Consider the following 16177-nt stretch of genomic DNA (forward strand, 5'->3'; position numbering starts at 1 on the left):
CTGTGTATTTACTTAACGGTGAGTATTTGTTTTCCTATCTACTTGTTTTATATTTTTTGTTACAAGTGAAGGTTGATCTGCAGCAGGGGTGTGTGATGTTACCATGGCTGTTTAATTTGCATATGAATGGGTAAGTGAGAAAGTCTTTGGAGAGATGGGGGTGATTATGCAGTCTGTGGGGGATGAGAAGGCCTGGGAAGTGAGTCAGTTGTTGTTAGTGACTGAGTTTGGAAGAGTGAGTGACAGGATGAAGTTGAGAGTAAGTGTGAATAAAAGCAAGCAGGGTTGAGGAACAGATTAGTAGGGATATGAGTTTAGATGGAGAAAAATTGGAGGAAGTGAAGTGTTTTAGATACCTGGGAGTGGACATGGAAGTGAATGGAACCATTGAAGCAGAAGTGAGTCAGAGGCTGGGGAGGGGCAAAAGTTGTGGGAGCACTGAAGAATGTTTGCAAGTAGAGACTGTTATCTGTTGGGACAAAAATGGGTATATTTCAGGGTATAGTGGTCATGATAATGTGATATTGATGTAAGGCATGGGTTATAGATGAGGGTGTGCAGAGGAGGGTTAATGTGGAAATGGGAATATTTGAACTCAGTATGTGGTGTAAGGTGGTTTCATCAAGTAATCAATAAAAGGGTAGAAAAGAAGTGTGGTAATAAAAAGATTGCAGTTTAGAGACCTTAAGAGGGTGTGCTGAAATGGTTTGGACATAGGGACAGAATGAGTGGCAAGAGGTTAACAAAGAGGATATATGTGTCAGAAGTGTAGGGAACAAGAAGGGGGTGACCAAATTGGAGATGGAAGGATGGAATGAAAGAAATTTTCAGTGATTGGGGCCTGAATGTTCAGGAAGGTGAAAGGCATGCATGGGATAGAGTGAATTGGAATGGTGTGGTGTACAGGGGTCAATGTGCTGTTAGTGGACTGAACCAGGGCATGTGAAACGGTCAGGATACTTCATGTAAAGGCTATGGAGCCTTTTGGTGGTTTTTGTGGTTTTGGTGCATGACAGCTAGAAAATGGATATGAACAGATGTGCTGATGTGGAAAATGGCAGTCGTGTATGAAAAAAAATGTCTTTTATGTAAATTTTTATAGTGATTCCAGTTCACATAATCTTCAACATTACTCTTATTTCATTAAAACTTCAGAAATAGAAAATTCAGTAATGAGAATGTTAAGTGTATGTGAAGTGAGCAACAGAAGGATATTGGCAGTAGGTTAAGAATGTATTTATTTATCTGCTACACTCATTATTATGCTTGATATGCAGTTTAGAACATGTTACTTTTCATATGTGGAGAAACTTTTTATTATATGCAACACAGCTTGAACAAGGCATGTTAGGGTATTTTGTCCAGTAAATATAACTGGATCCTAACACAAAAAGTACAGCTGTACTCCAAGTTCCCAGTACTACCAACAATGACCTTCACTGACCAGCTAATCACAGCTTGTCGAAAGTAAATGAACTACTTGCTGAGGTCATTGTTTGAGTGTCATCTAACCATTAGAAATGCTTTACAGATTGTGTCAGATCAAATGATGGAGACTCCTGATGTTAATGGAATCATGATAGTGTTTGAATGTTGCACATACAGGTGGATTGTTTACACTGTTGATTATTTTAAAGGAAGATCTTTTGTTTAAACACCATTAGAGTCCATATGTAGGAAGATTTAGATACTGGATATAAGGAAACTTAAAGAACAGGAGCCACAGAATCTCAGGTGTAGTTCATAACTTGGCTTATGGGGTTTGAAAGTATGAGGATGAACAGTTGATGTCTATGGAGTGACATGTAGGCTGTGGAATGCAGTTATCGTGACTGGATTTATCGACTATTGAATAAGAAGTGAATTTTATGCTGCCTGTAGTCTCTGTGAATTAGCTGTTTTCCTTACTGTAGGATATTATCCTCGTCCTCCATCTGCCAAAATTTTTTTTTGTCAACTTGCATAAGCTTTGGAAGTCCATGTAAGGTCACTGTGTGAGTTAGGAGTCTTTTGAGTTTTCAGTGCAGAGTCACTGTGTTGTTGCCGGTGGTTGACCGGTCATCAACTACAGATTGTTTTGTGAAAGGATTTAGAATTTATGTTTGTTGTCAGTATTGGTTCAGAGTAAATTTTATTGGGCCATATTTGCTAATTCTGATGTTTTTTATTAAGAAAATGAAACGCTTAATACAATTGGCTATTTTTGTGAATAATCAAGTCTTGGGTTTTCTTGCATTTTTTAAGAAATGGCAAAGTGGTCTGCATTGCCAATGGCACATAACAATTTAGTTCTGTCTACAGTAATTACTATTTGAGAGTAATTACCACTTTTCTCTGGCATTTGTAATCAGGAAAGGGGTGGATTATAGGTTTATTTTTAATAGTCTTAGCAATTATGGCTTTACAGTACTGCAAATTCTATATTTCACTGGCTTAGGGATGTTAACAGTGAAACAGTTAGCAGACTTTTGTTAGTGGCAGAGGTTGGCACCATGTATTATTAACTGTAATGAGTTAACAGGTTATTTGTTAATGCTTTTGACTTTTCCATTATTTTTGCTGCCCAGGTAAGTATAATATAGTCTGTCATGACAGTTCTGTTCTCCCAGTTTTGTTATATCCACTGGTGCAATTACGTAAGTAATGACTCAATCTTGACACTAATAACAAAAAGTCAAAGGAGTTGAAAACTTTACAGAAGTTCAGAGGGTTTATCTGTGTGATGCGTAAAGGTAAAATTTTGGAAAGAATGAGATGATGAATACTTACTCTTTCTCTAAGACAGAATGAGTAAATGAACACTCTAAATCATAGCCATTTCATATACTCAGGGAGTGCTCAACCTCTTCACAGGTGTAGGCTTGGGTGTCCGAATGTGCATAGATGTAACTAGGATGAGATGAAGGGAGAGCCAGGTAGGATGTGTGGAGAAAGGAACTTTGATATTATGGCTCTGAATGAAACTAAGCCCAAGGGGAAGTCGAGATAATGATTTTGGAAGTGCCTTAGCGGTAAAGTCTAGGGTTAGCGTGAGAACAGGAGTGAGGAATTTTGGTAATGTATAAGGAAGTGAGTTCTAGACCTAAATGAGTTAAAATGAAAATGGATTATAAGAGGTGGATAATTGTTAGTGCATATATACTTGGTAGCAAGAGGAGTGAGAAAGAGAAGCAAGTGTTTTGGAAGGAGCTAAGTTTTGATGCAAGGATCACATAATAGTGATAGGTGATTTAAATGCAAGAGTGGGTGATGCGGCAGTTAAGGGTAAGATATGAAATTGGTGAACAGCTTGTGGAGTTGTACTGAAAAAAAATTTGGAAGAAACTGGTTTATAAAAGAAATATATGTAAATATACATGAGCAAGTGGAGTTGGGTTCAAGAGGCATTGTTGGATTATGTACTAATTGATAGGTATTCAAATGCGAGACTTGTAATTGCAAATGTGCTTAGAGAGCAGTTGGTGGGATGTATGAACACTTGTTGGTGGAGGCAGAGGAGGAAGTTTATCATGGATTAAGCAAAGAGGAAATGATATTGTTGGGAAGAGGGTACTGAAAGTGTTTGAGCTTAGGAAAGAGACTTGTATAAGGAGGGAATTGGTGAAGAATGTTAGAAGGTGAAAGTCCATGAAATAAGGAAGTGGGCAAGGAATGGAAGGTGCTAAACATTTGTGGGAGAAGCATGGTATGTTGAAGGTGGTATGTAGGAAAGGATAGTATGTGGTGGGACAAGGAAGTTAGATAGATAGTGAATAGAGAGAGCTATATGGGCATTAACTGCTGGGAAGGAGTCCAAATGTTTGGTCAAGGAGGTCAAGATGAATGTGCAAAAGCTGAAAAAGAGGGCAAATGAAAGTATTAGCAAATTGAAGAGAGAACAGGAAAATGATGTTGAAGGACGTAAAAAGTGTGAGGAGAACAAGAAAGTAAATGGGAGGAGCAATGAGGAGAGCGCATAGGGAAGTGGTAACAGACATAGAAGAGGAGAGGGTGTTCATACTTTAAAGCAATGTTGAATGTCAGATTTTAGATAACAGATGTGGGATGTTTAGGACAGGGATTGAGAAATTCATAGTAAATAGTTTTGCATAAAGACAGGATGTGGTGAAGGAGTGGATGAGAGTGTTGAATTTCTCAAGGAAAGGGATAACAATGTTTTTAATATGTTATCCTGGATTTTCAGTGTATCTGTGGCTCAAGGTGAGAATTGACAATGGCAGAATGTCTGAATTGTGTCACTGTATGAAGGGAATGAAAACAAAAGTGGATTTTCGAATTACAGGGTTTAAGGATGATGGCATGTCCAGTGCCAGATGGAGGAGGAACAATGTGGCTTCAGGAGTGGTAGATGTTTAGACCAAGTTTTTGCTTTGAAGAATTTGTGTGAGAAGTAAAGAAAGGAAAGGATACATATGTGGCACTTATGGATTAGGGGCAGACATGATAATGTAACAAAGGTGCTTTATGGAAGGTTTTTTTTTTTTTTTTTTTTTTTTTTTTTTTTTTTTTTTTTTGCCGCTGTCTCCCGCGTTTGCGAGGTAGCGCAAGGAAACAGACGAAAGAAATGGCCGAACCCACCCCCATACACATGTATATACATATGTCCACACACGCAAATATACATACCTACACAGCTTTCCATGGTTTACCCCAGACGCTTCACATGCCTTGATTCAATCCACTGACAGCACGTCAACCCCGGTATACCACATCGCTCCAATTCACTCTATTCCTTGCCCTCCTTTCACCCTCCTGCATGTTCAGGCCCCGATCACACAAAATCTTTTTCACTCCATCTTTCCACCTCCAATTTGGTCTCCCTCTTCTCCTCGTTCCCTCCACCTCCGACACATATATCCTCTTGGTCAATCTTTCCTCACTCATTCTCTCCATGTGACCAAACCATTTCAAAACACCCTCTTCTGCTCTCTCAACCACGCTCTTTTTATTTCCACACATCTCTCTTACCCTTACGTTACTTACTCGATCAAACCACCTCACACCACACATTGTCCTCAAACATCTCATTTCCAGCACATCCATCCTCCTGCGCACAACTCTATCCATAGTCCACGCCTCGCAACCATACAACATTGTTGGAACCACTATTCCTTCAAACATACCCATTTTTGCTTTCCGAGATAATGTTCTCGACTTCCACACATTCTTCAAGACTCCCAGAATTTTCGCCCCCTCCCCCACCCTATGATCTACTTCCGCTTCCATGTTTCCATCCGCTGCCAGATCCACTCCCAGATATCTAAAACACTTCACTTCCTCCAGTTTTTCTCCATTCAAACTCACCTCCCAATTGACTTGACCCTCAACCCTACTGTACCTAATAACCTTGCTCTTATTCACATTTACTCTTAACTTTCTTCTTTCACACACTTTACCAAACTCTGTCACCAGCTTCTGCAGTTTCTCACATGAATCAGCCACCAGCGCTGTATCATCAGCGAACAACAACTGACTCACTTCCCAAGTTCTCTCATCCCCAACAGACTTCATACTTGCCCCTCTTTCCAAAACTCTTGCATTCACCTCCCTAACAACCCCATCCATAAACAAATTAAACAACCATGAAGACATCACACACCCCTGCCGCAAACCTACATTCACTGAGAACCAATCACTTTCCTCTCTTCCTACACGTACACATGCCTTACATCCTCGATAAAAAATTTTCACTGCTTCTAACAACTTGCCTCCCACACCATATATTCTTAATACCTTCCACAGAGCATCTCTTTCAACTCTATCATATGCCTTCTCCAGATCCATAAATGCTACATACAAATCCATTTGCTTTTCTAAGTATTTCTCACATACATTCTTCAAAGCAAACACCTGATCCACACATCCTCTACCACTTCTGAAACCACACTGCTCTTCCCCAATCTGATGCTCTGTACATGCCTTCACCTTCTCAGTCAATACCCTCCCATATAATTTGCCAGGAATACTCAACAAACTTATACCTCTGTAATTTGAGCACTCACTCTTATCCCCTTTGCCTTTGTACAATGGCACTATGCACGCATTCCGCCAATCCTCAGGCACCTCACCATGAGTCATACATACATTAAATAACCTTACCAACCAGTCAACAATACAGTCACCCCCTTTTTTAATAAATTCCACGGCAATACCATCCAAACCTACTGCCTTGCCGGCTTTCATCTTCCGCAAAGCTTTTACTACCTCTTCTCTGTTTACCAAATCATTTTCCCTAACCCTCGCACTTTGCACACCACCTCGACCAAAACACCCTATATCTGCCACTCTATCATCAAACACATTCAACAAACCTTCAAAATACTCACTCCATCTCCTTCTCACATCACCACTACTTGTTATCACCTCCCCATTTGCGCCCTTCACTGAAGTTCCCATTTGCTCCCTTGTCTTACGCACTTTATTTACCTCCTTCCAGAACATCTTTTTATTCTCCCTAAAATTTAATGATACTCTCTCACCCCAACTCTCATTTGCCCTTTTTTTCACCTCTTGCACCTTTCTCTTGACCTCCTGTCTCTTTCTTTTATACGTCTCCCACTCAATTGCATTTTTTCCCTGCAAAAATCGTCCAAATGCCTCTCTCTTCTCTTTCACTAATACTCTTACTTCTTCATCCCACCACTCACTACCCTTTCTAATCAACCCACCTCCCACTCTTCTCATACCACAAGCATCTTTTGCGCAATCCATCACTGATTCCCTAAATACATCCCATTCCTCCCCCACTCCCCTTACTTCCATTGTTCTCACCTTTTTCCATTCTGTACTCAGTCTCTCCTGGTACTTCCTCACACAAGTCTCCTTCCCAAGCTCACTTACTCTCACCACCCTCTTCACCCCAACATTCACTCTTCTTTTCTGAAAACCCATACAAATCTTCACCTTAGCCTCCACAAGATAATGATCAGACATCCCTCCAGTTGCACCTCTCAGCACATTAACATCCAAAAGTCTCTCTTTCGCGCGCCTGTCAATTAACACGTAATCCAATAACGTGGAAGGTATTATGAATAAATGATGGTAAAAAACTAAAAGTAGTGAGTAGTTTTTGTAAAGGTGTTAAGGCATGTGAGCAAGTAGGAAAAAGGTAACTGGTTCCAGGCAAAGGTGGGTTTGCATAAAAAATATGAGGTGTCACCATGGCTCTTTAATCTCTTTATGAATGGAGTAGTGAGAGGAAAATGTGAGGGATTTGAAAAAAGGAATGGGTCTTCAGTCTGTTGGGGTTGGGGAGCCTGGAAGATGTCAGGTTTTGTTTGTTACTGTATGCAGAAGACATGATTCTGGTGGTAAACTTCAGCAAAATATTGCAAAAGTCTGAGTTTGGGAGAGTGAATGAAAGGAGAGAACTGAGAGTTAAACGTGTATAAAAATAGGATAAATTTAGCAGGGGAGAGAATTCAGTTTAAGTGTAAGTTTGAATGGAGAGAACTTGGGGGAGGTAAGATGTTTTAGTTACTTGGAAGTGGAAAATGCAGCAGATGTAATTTTGGGAGCTAAAGTGAACAATGAGATGAGTAAGGGTGCAAGGTGCACTGAGGTGTGAAAAGAGAAATTACTGTCAGTGAGGGCAAGGATGGAAATGTAATCCTGACATTGCTGTATGCATGAGATTCATGGACCCAAAATGTAAAAGTATGGAAAAGGGTGAATGCACTGGAAGTGAAATGCATAAGGATAACAGATGGCATTAGGAGAGTTGATGAAGTAAAAAATGAAATTGGGAAAGAATGATTTGGTAGTAAATGCCTAAGGCTAACAGGTGGCATGAGGAGAGTAGATAAATTAAAAAATGAAATTGGGAAAGGAAGATGTAGTAGTAAGCAGAGCAAGTTTAAGACAGTCTAAGAGGACATATGTGTAAGGAATGGAGGGGAGAAGTATTCTTTTTTGTTCATGTATGTGAACAGTAACTTTGAGTTCCTTTCCTTGTTTTATGTATCTTTTCTACACTATTTATGCTTGTGTCTTTTCAATGTATTTCATTATTTCTACATTTGCATTCTTTATTTTCTCATTGAGCTAAGTAATTTTGATCTCTTTCATTGGTTACCTTTTCTTTTTCATGCTCTCCTATTTCTCCGCTGTTTTGTCACTTGGATTCTTCTGTTTTGAACTCATTTTTTCTTTGCACTAGTTCACTGATTATTTTTTCTATCTTCTTATAGTATATTCTGTCTTTGTTAGTAGGTTATTTCCTTTGAAGATGTCATTCCATGTAGTGTATAGATACTTTCAATGATCTCTCTCCAGTCTGATTGCCATGATGAAAATTAATGCCACTCAATATGCTGTTGTCTTCTGTTGCTTTATCACATTCACGTACATTCATTTCCACATCTTTTAGTAATTTCCATGATGTTGTGATCTGATAAAAGTATATCAGTCACATCTGCATTTTCTGGAAACTGCATTGTCATCTTTATAAAGAATATCAATTATATTGTTTCCTCTTGATACATTCTGCAAGGTTGAATGATTACTCTTGATACATTCTGCAAGGTTGAATGATTCACTTAAATTTACTCATTCTTTGGGTATTTTCTCTTTTGTCTGTTTATCCATTATTCTTTTCTTTGCATTTGTGTTTTCTTCCATAATCTGCTCCTCTTTCCTGTCATTCAATAAAAGGGAAGTTTGAGTCACCAACCTATATATCAGATCAAGTTTTTCCAATCCGTTCAATATATCTTTGACTTTCATTAATACATTTTGGAAATCATTTAGCTTTTCTTTTGGTGGTCTGTATGATACTAGGTCTATTGTGTTTATGGCTTGGATGCTTACTGTAATAAATACACATTTAATGTGACATCTTCATTATCTGCTTTTTTTCGAACTTATAATGGACATACATTGATACACCTCCCACTTTGAATTAGGTTCTTTCTGTTCTGAAGGTTTCAAAATATTCCAGATTTGCTTCTTCTTGTACTTTTTTGTTATCTTTATTGTACCCACTGGTGTAGTTCACTTTAATTTTCACTTATTAAACTTTGAATTACAGGACTTTGCCTGCTTAAGGTTACACTATGAGTGAAATGTCATCTTTGGCAAGGCTGTATCATTAGGAGTGCAGTCTTGTCAAAAAACATCACTTTAAAGGAGTCCATATTCCCTGCTCCTGGAAGTAGTGCAACTTTGGGCTGTAGGAGCCTCTGGAAAGATGTCCTAGGTAACACCAGGACTCTTCTTAGAAAAAGGTCCTGTGGTGATTATAAATAGAAAGTAAATGTTCTTGTTGAGGGAATTTGTGTTCTTTTATTTGTCTTCTGCTAGTTTTTGCCTATTGTCTTCTCTGAATTTGTTTAACATTCCCTATGTTGCTAGTTCATTTATATTTTTCAAAGTGGTTTTCTTTGTCTCAATTGTGTAGTGTGTGTTCACCGGTTCTATTTCCATTCCTGCTTGGACTTATTTTATTGAGTGGGTTCCTGTTGTTGGCATAATCTGGCCAGTAATTTTTCTAGTTTTCATTCCATCATCTATTTTGATTTGTCTTATACTTTTCATAGTGTATTCATACCAATTTTGGTTAATGCCATCATTCCCTTTTCATGTTTTGTTCACTTCTGGTAAGTAATTTCAGTATTCATATTTTTTTTCCACTTTTGTTTACATCTTTTGGCTTATCAGTCATTGTTCTTTATCCTCCATCTGTTTTCTAGACTTTTATTCCAGTGTTTCCTTCATTGCATTTCATTATATGGTCTCTGTCTCTGAATGTCTATTTCCATCTCACTGTTGATTGCCATTTCCTTTCCTTGCTCATCCATTGTTCTCTGTTTTGAATCTTATATTATCCTCTTATTCCACTGTTATTAGATTTTTAAGTACATTTATCCCATTCTTTTATTGTCTTGGTCATTCTTATGGTAAGAGCAAATATCTGCTTGGGCAATACTCTTTGGATGCATTCATCTCCCCATTTTCATATAAGATTTGTCTTATTTGTAGCAACTTTACAGGTGACCATAATCTCTTTTTAATAACATCCTTTGGCATCAAAAGTTCCAGGTAAGAGTGCTTTCTTACATATTTTGAGGTGCTTATTCTCACATTCATCAAAGTGTATGCGTCTGCCACTTGAGTTTTGTCTGCATGTATTATTGTCTCATCCTATTTGTTGGTGTCTCGTCATTTTATTCACAATTTTTTCTTTTAATCCTTTGTTTTTGTTCATGCATTTCTGTTTCACACACTTTAATCTTTCATCTCCAATTTTATTTTCTTACACTTAACTCATTAACATTTTCTCTATTTTTTTATATTCATTGGCTTCACCCTGTTATAACCATCTTTTTCTTGTTCTTTATCAATTTCATCCTTTTCATCTTCATTGTTATTCTCTCCTTCCTTGCCTAAACTGTAAACTTTGCCTGTCTCTTTCTTGCGTGTGCATGTATCACAGTGCCTTATATATCCACTTCTTTCATCACATGTTTCTCAAAATTGATTTTGTGTCTGTCTGCAATATACCACATTTAATATATCCCACAAATGTTTGGAAGACAGTTATTAATTATTTTTTTTAAAAGCACTGCATAAAGCATGTCTTTCTTTTTTTTGGAAATATTTGTCAGATCAAAAATAAGAAGAAAGACTGGAGGATGCTTTGAATTATCATGGACTGAACATGCAGGAGGGTGTAAGGCATTAATGGGACAGAGAGAATTGGAGAAATGTGATACATGGGGGTGGGGGGTGACATACTCTTAATAAGCTGGACCAAGGGATAGGAAACCATACAGAGGTTTGTTGGCCTTTATAATGGATAGGGGAAATCTGGTTTTCTGAGCTTATGAGCACCTCATCGTTTTTTGTTCATGGTACTACCTTACTAATGCAAGAAATGTCAAATGAGCAAGGGAAATATATACTTTCTTCCCACCCCAGGAGTCCCTTTTATAATTATGGGGTTCAACCTCTAGCTGTCATGTGTAATGCACTGAAACCACAGCTCCCTATCCACATCCAGGCCCCACAAACCTTTCCATGGTTTACCCCAGACGTTTTTACATATACATTCATTTATATTTATTTATTTATATTTATTATACTTAGTCGCTGTCTCCCATGTTAGTGAGGTAGCACAAGGCAACAGACGAAAGAATGGCCCAACCGACCCACACATGCACATATACATACCTATACATTTCAAAGTATACATACATATACATAACACAGACATACACATGTATATACATGTACATATCCATACTTACTGCCTTCAACCATTCCCATCACCACCCCTCCCCCTGTGCGCGAGCGAGGTAGTGCTAGGAAAAGACAACAAAGGCCACATTCATTCACATTCACGAAACCACAGCCCCCTTTCCACATCCAGGCCTCACAAAACTTTCCATGGTTTGCTCCATAGGCTTCACATGCCCCTGGTTCAATCCATTGACAGCACGTCGACCCCGGTATATCACATTGTTCCAATTCACTCTATTCCTTACACACCTTTCACCCTCCTGTATGTTCAGGCCCTGATCGCTCAAAATCTTTTTCACTCCATCCTTCCACCTCCAATTTGGTCTCCTAAATTTCAGTAATTTGAAGCTTATTACAAACAACAGCATGAGCAACTTTCACAAAATACAAGAAGTTTAGAGCAAGGGTAATTTTGTTTTATTCACAAGAGTAGCTTAAATTTGCTCCTGGAGTCACTTCCATTTTCTTTGGGGCTCTTGCAGAATTCAGGAAACCAGTCACATTCACCAGGTGGGACCACAGGTCATAAAGTGTTGCAATGTTGTGTATGTGTTGAGTTTTGAATGGGAGTGACTGCATGTTTAAGGTGACTGGAAGGTGCAGGTCTGTGGGGTGATCTACAGACTTCTGTAATGCATACATTGTTTTGTGTAATGTGGTGCTGTATGTTTGTTGTATTGAGGTTGTCTGTGTATGAGAGGACCTTCATACTGTGGATTGCTGGAAGTCATCAGGAGTCATGTAGGAAGAGATTGAAGAGGTTTGGAGAAAAAACTCCATTGTACACAAGGATTTCAAAGGTGACTCCAGCTAAGCGGCTTGCTTTGAAGCTGGCCAGTCACTTTTTATCATCATTGTGGAGCATGGTGCCAAATATTGGCTTTTGTGTGGATATGTCAGGCAATAGTGTCAAATATTTGCTTTGTTGATGTCTCTTGCTATGGTTTTCGTATGAGACATGGTGTGGTTGGTTGAAGCCTTTTATATGTTGTGTGATGTCTGTGTGTAGTGTAGTGCCCATGTTAACCTTCCTTTTGCTGCCTACAGTGTCTTCACTCAAGGAATTTCCAGATAAAGAACCTAGTGCCCACGTTAACCTTCCCTTTGCTGCCTACAAGTGTCTTCACTCAAGGAATTTCCAGATGAAGAACCTCGAAACTAGCACTAAGTTGACTGTATAACACTGCTTTATGGTTTTGAGACCTGGACATCACATAAAAATCCTGGAGGCCTTCCACCTCATGTGCTTCCAATGAATCCTTGGACTATCATGGGAGGACTGGGTTACCTATGATGAAACATTCCACCACACCCAAACCATCAGCAACAAGGCAGTCCTCGTACATTAGCACCTCCACTGGCTCAGGCATGTCATCAGAATGCCTGAACACCTTCTGCCCAATCAGATCTTGCATGGCCAACTTCATGTGGGTGAACAGCCTGCTGTCAACCATTGGAAGAGATTCCAGGATCACCCTACAGACCTGCTGAATAAATGTGATCTGCATCCTGTCTGGCAGTCCACCTGTACCAGAGGCATTCAACATTTCCAAGATAAAATAACCAGAAGAACTGAAATGCATACAAGAAGACTCCAATGTGCTATGGGAACCAGAGCACATTGTCAGTTGTGGCAAAGTCTGTGGCTCCCATATCAACCTCCACATGATGTGGCACCAATGCTGCAGTGCTGGTGTTCATTTCATTTTTACCTGGAACATTGTCGTTGTCAACGATGATGGACAGCCATAACCAAGTAATGGTTAAGTCTATAGCCATACTGATTCTGTTCCAGATCAGTTTCTTATAGAGTTTGGAAACTGGAGAGACAGGTGATATAAAATGGTGAGAGGGGCAATTGGGTGATTTGGAGGGTTTTAGGATTGGAATTATATTAACAAGTTTCCATTTGCTCACATCCACTCTGTCATGTATAATGCACTGTATATTGCAATGAAACCATAACTCCTTTTCCATAGTTTTTCCTGACTGATTTTTATGCTTTGGTTCAGCCCACTGACAGCTTATTGCCTCCAGTATATCATATTGCTCCAGTTCACTTTATCCCATGCACTCCTCAAACCCTCTTACATGTTAATGCCCTGATCACTCAGTTTCTCCCTACACCTTGTTCCCTCCACTTCTAACTTCTACATTCTCTTAGACTGTCCAAACCATTTCTGCACTCCATCTTTAGCTCTTTCATACATATTCTTCTTATTCCAACATCTCTCTCTCTTACCTTATCAATTCTTATTCAATCAGCCCTACTCATACCACATATTGTTCTCAATTTCCAGCACATCCATCCCCCTCCATACTTTCATATCTGCTACAATGTCCAACATACCCTTCTTTGCCCCACAGACAGTGATTTCCCTTTCCACTCTCTTCTATGCACATAGAGAGATAGACATAGGATGATGAAAAATTGTAATTTATATCTACAGTTTATTAAAACTGTAGTGCTATAACTTAAGACTAGAAACTTAAAAAATATACAAAGGAGCTGAAAAAATGTTTTAATACAAGAACCAAAATATTGCATACTTCACATAGTAAAGAAAATTTTCAAAGATACCAAAGACATAAGCAATTAACTGCTATTTATTACAGTACAGTATCTGAAGAAGTTCACTTGATGGTCTTATGAATTACATATAAACCAGAAGAGGACTTGACCACAAAGCTAAAAACAAATACTACGCAATCCATATTTAGAGCTAAATACAGAAAACTAATACATTTGCAAGTGTCAGCTCATTAATATTTCACCTCTATGCCATTATACAGAGTTCTTATGCAAGCAATAGTAAACATTATAATGTCAATCAAAACCTAATTTCACAAAACTATTCCCATTTTCAAGTTCAGCATTTATTATTCTAGTATTTACTAAACTGGCTAATACCAGTAAGAGTTTAATCTAGTTTTACTTACCTACTAAACTATGCTTGAGATTAAAGTGTTTTATTGTTTGTGAATCCATTACAAGGCCACAGGCTCATGAGCGACTGAATCTTTGTGGCATATGCAAAATAATTACTTCAATTTATTAGAACTGCCCATGAGATAAAACAATAATAGTTGACTAACACTTAAAACTTAGATAGAATCTCAAAAATCTGTAATACTTGGGACCAAGCAATATATGGATATTTTTTTTTATAGATTTTAGAATCTTGGGCCACAGACTGTGGTTTAAACATACTGTAACCTTAACAGTGTCTTGTTACCCTGATACAGGTTCAAAATTTTATTTGTTTGCAATATTTGTACAAATATACTTTATAAAACATAAAATAAACCTTCATCGATATAATTCACTGAAAACTCTCACTCCATACTGGCAGTAATCTTGAATTTGCTGGACCATGTATTATCGGAGTTTACAGGTTTTAGAAATGGATTTTGTTTTTATTCTACCTTTATACTGAGGTTTGACTGGGAGTAGGGCAGTGGCACAAAAAGTTGGCAGTTTTCATGCTTGATTGCTGATTCCTACTTCAGCAAGGCAGAGCTAAGAACAGATAATATATGCTGAAGGTTATTTTGTCTACAACTGATAATATGATCACAGGTAAAGACAGGACAACTGCTGAATAACAAGACAGACAGGGATATTTAGCTCTGGATTATTAATTGGTAGCTTGTCAACTCTTATTAAAAATTAGAAGCATACTTGCACCTAGAAAGTGTAATTGCTTTTACAGTATGTGAAAATGCATATAAAACAACTGGTCAGTTGCATGTTTTTATGATCCTGTCTGAAGTTACAAATATTGCTTTCTGGGAATGAGGGACAGTCATTGTTAAAAGTTATTTTACCTGACATATCATCTGAATAAAAATAAGCTAAGCATGCATCACTAGCTCAAGTATCTATTCTAATAATTTCATTACTAGACCTAATAAGTAATTCTAATACCATATACTATCTCATTGGTGATGAGGTATATTGACATGAATGGATAATCTCAAACCTTCAAACATCAGGATCATATAATTTTTATAAAGTTTTCTTTATGAGATTCATATTCTTGATATTAGCTTAAGCTCATTATATTACTCTGATGACTACACCTCAAGGAACATCTTCACTCACTAATACAACAAGCACACATATACTAAGTATCTACATTCAGCATAATGCAAGAAATTTACATATAATGAGAAAGAATAAATAAGTTACAGATTTAAGTACATTAAAATCCTTCACCAGTATTTCACTCAGATCTATTCAGTAAAGGCATCTTCACAAACTGATCTCTCTGAAAGTGTACACAGAGCATAAACATGGACAACATTTAGAGAGCACAAAGGCACAGAAAATTATCACGATAAAGGAATGTCATCATTGTTTTCTATGGCACATCTTATCACACATTAGCTTTTGGTAATATCACTACTGGCACAGCTCAGTTATGGAATGTTACTTATTATCTGGCAAGAATCTAGCCATAGCTCTGCCAAATTCTTTACACTATAAAATTGCTGAAAATTTGATGTTGGACACAGGGGTGACAGCAAAATGCCACCAGATACCATAAAGTTCTTTAAAATTTAATATAAGATGCAATTATGACAGCAAAATCCCATTAACAGATGAAAATATTTACAGCATTACATCTGGCCAATAAAATTTTCTCTCAGTACAAAAATACTATGATTATAATTTGCTGGATTAAATAATACATGAGAAGAAATACAAAGTCCTTATCCCACTTAAATCTCATTTTTAAATGAGCATATTAGTTCCTTATTAATGTATGTATATGAAATTCTTTTTGAAAACAAGAAAAGGATTTCACAAAACTCTTTAATCTATTATGTTTTATCACACACTTTTAAGTTTTCTTGTGGTTAATGATGGCTCCTTTGTTCTAGCAGCATAAGAAATCTGTCAGATCATTGAAAGTAGTACATTACAAAACTTTTT

The sequence above is a fragment of the Panulirus ornatus genome, chromosome 34 (assembly GCF_036320965.1).
Source record: "Panulirus ornatus isolate Po-2019 chromosome 34, ASM3632096v1, whole genome shotgun sequence".
Taxonomy (NCBI): Eukaryota; Metazoa; Arthropoda; class Malacostraca; order Decapoda; family Palinuridae; genus Panulirus; species Panulirus ornatus.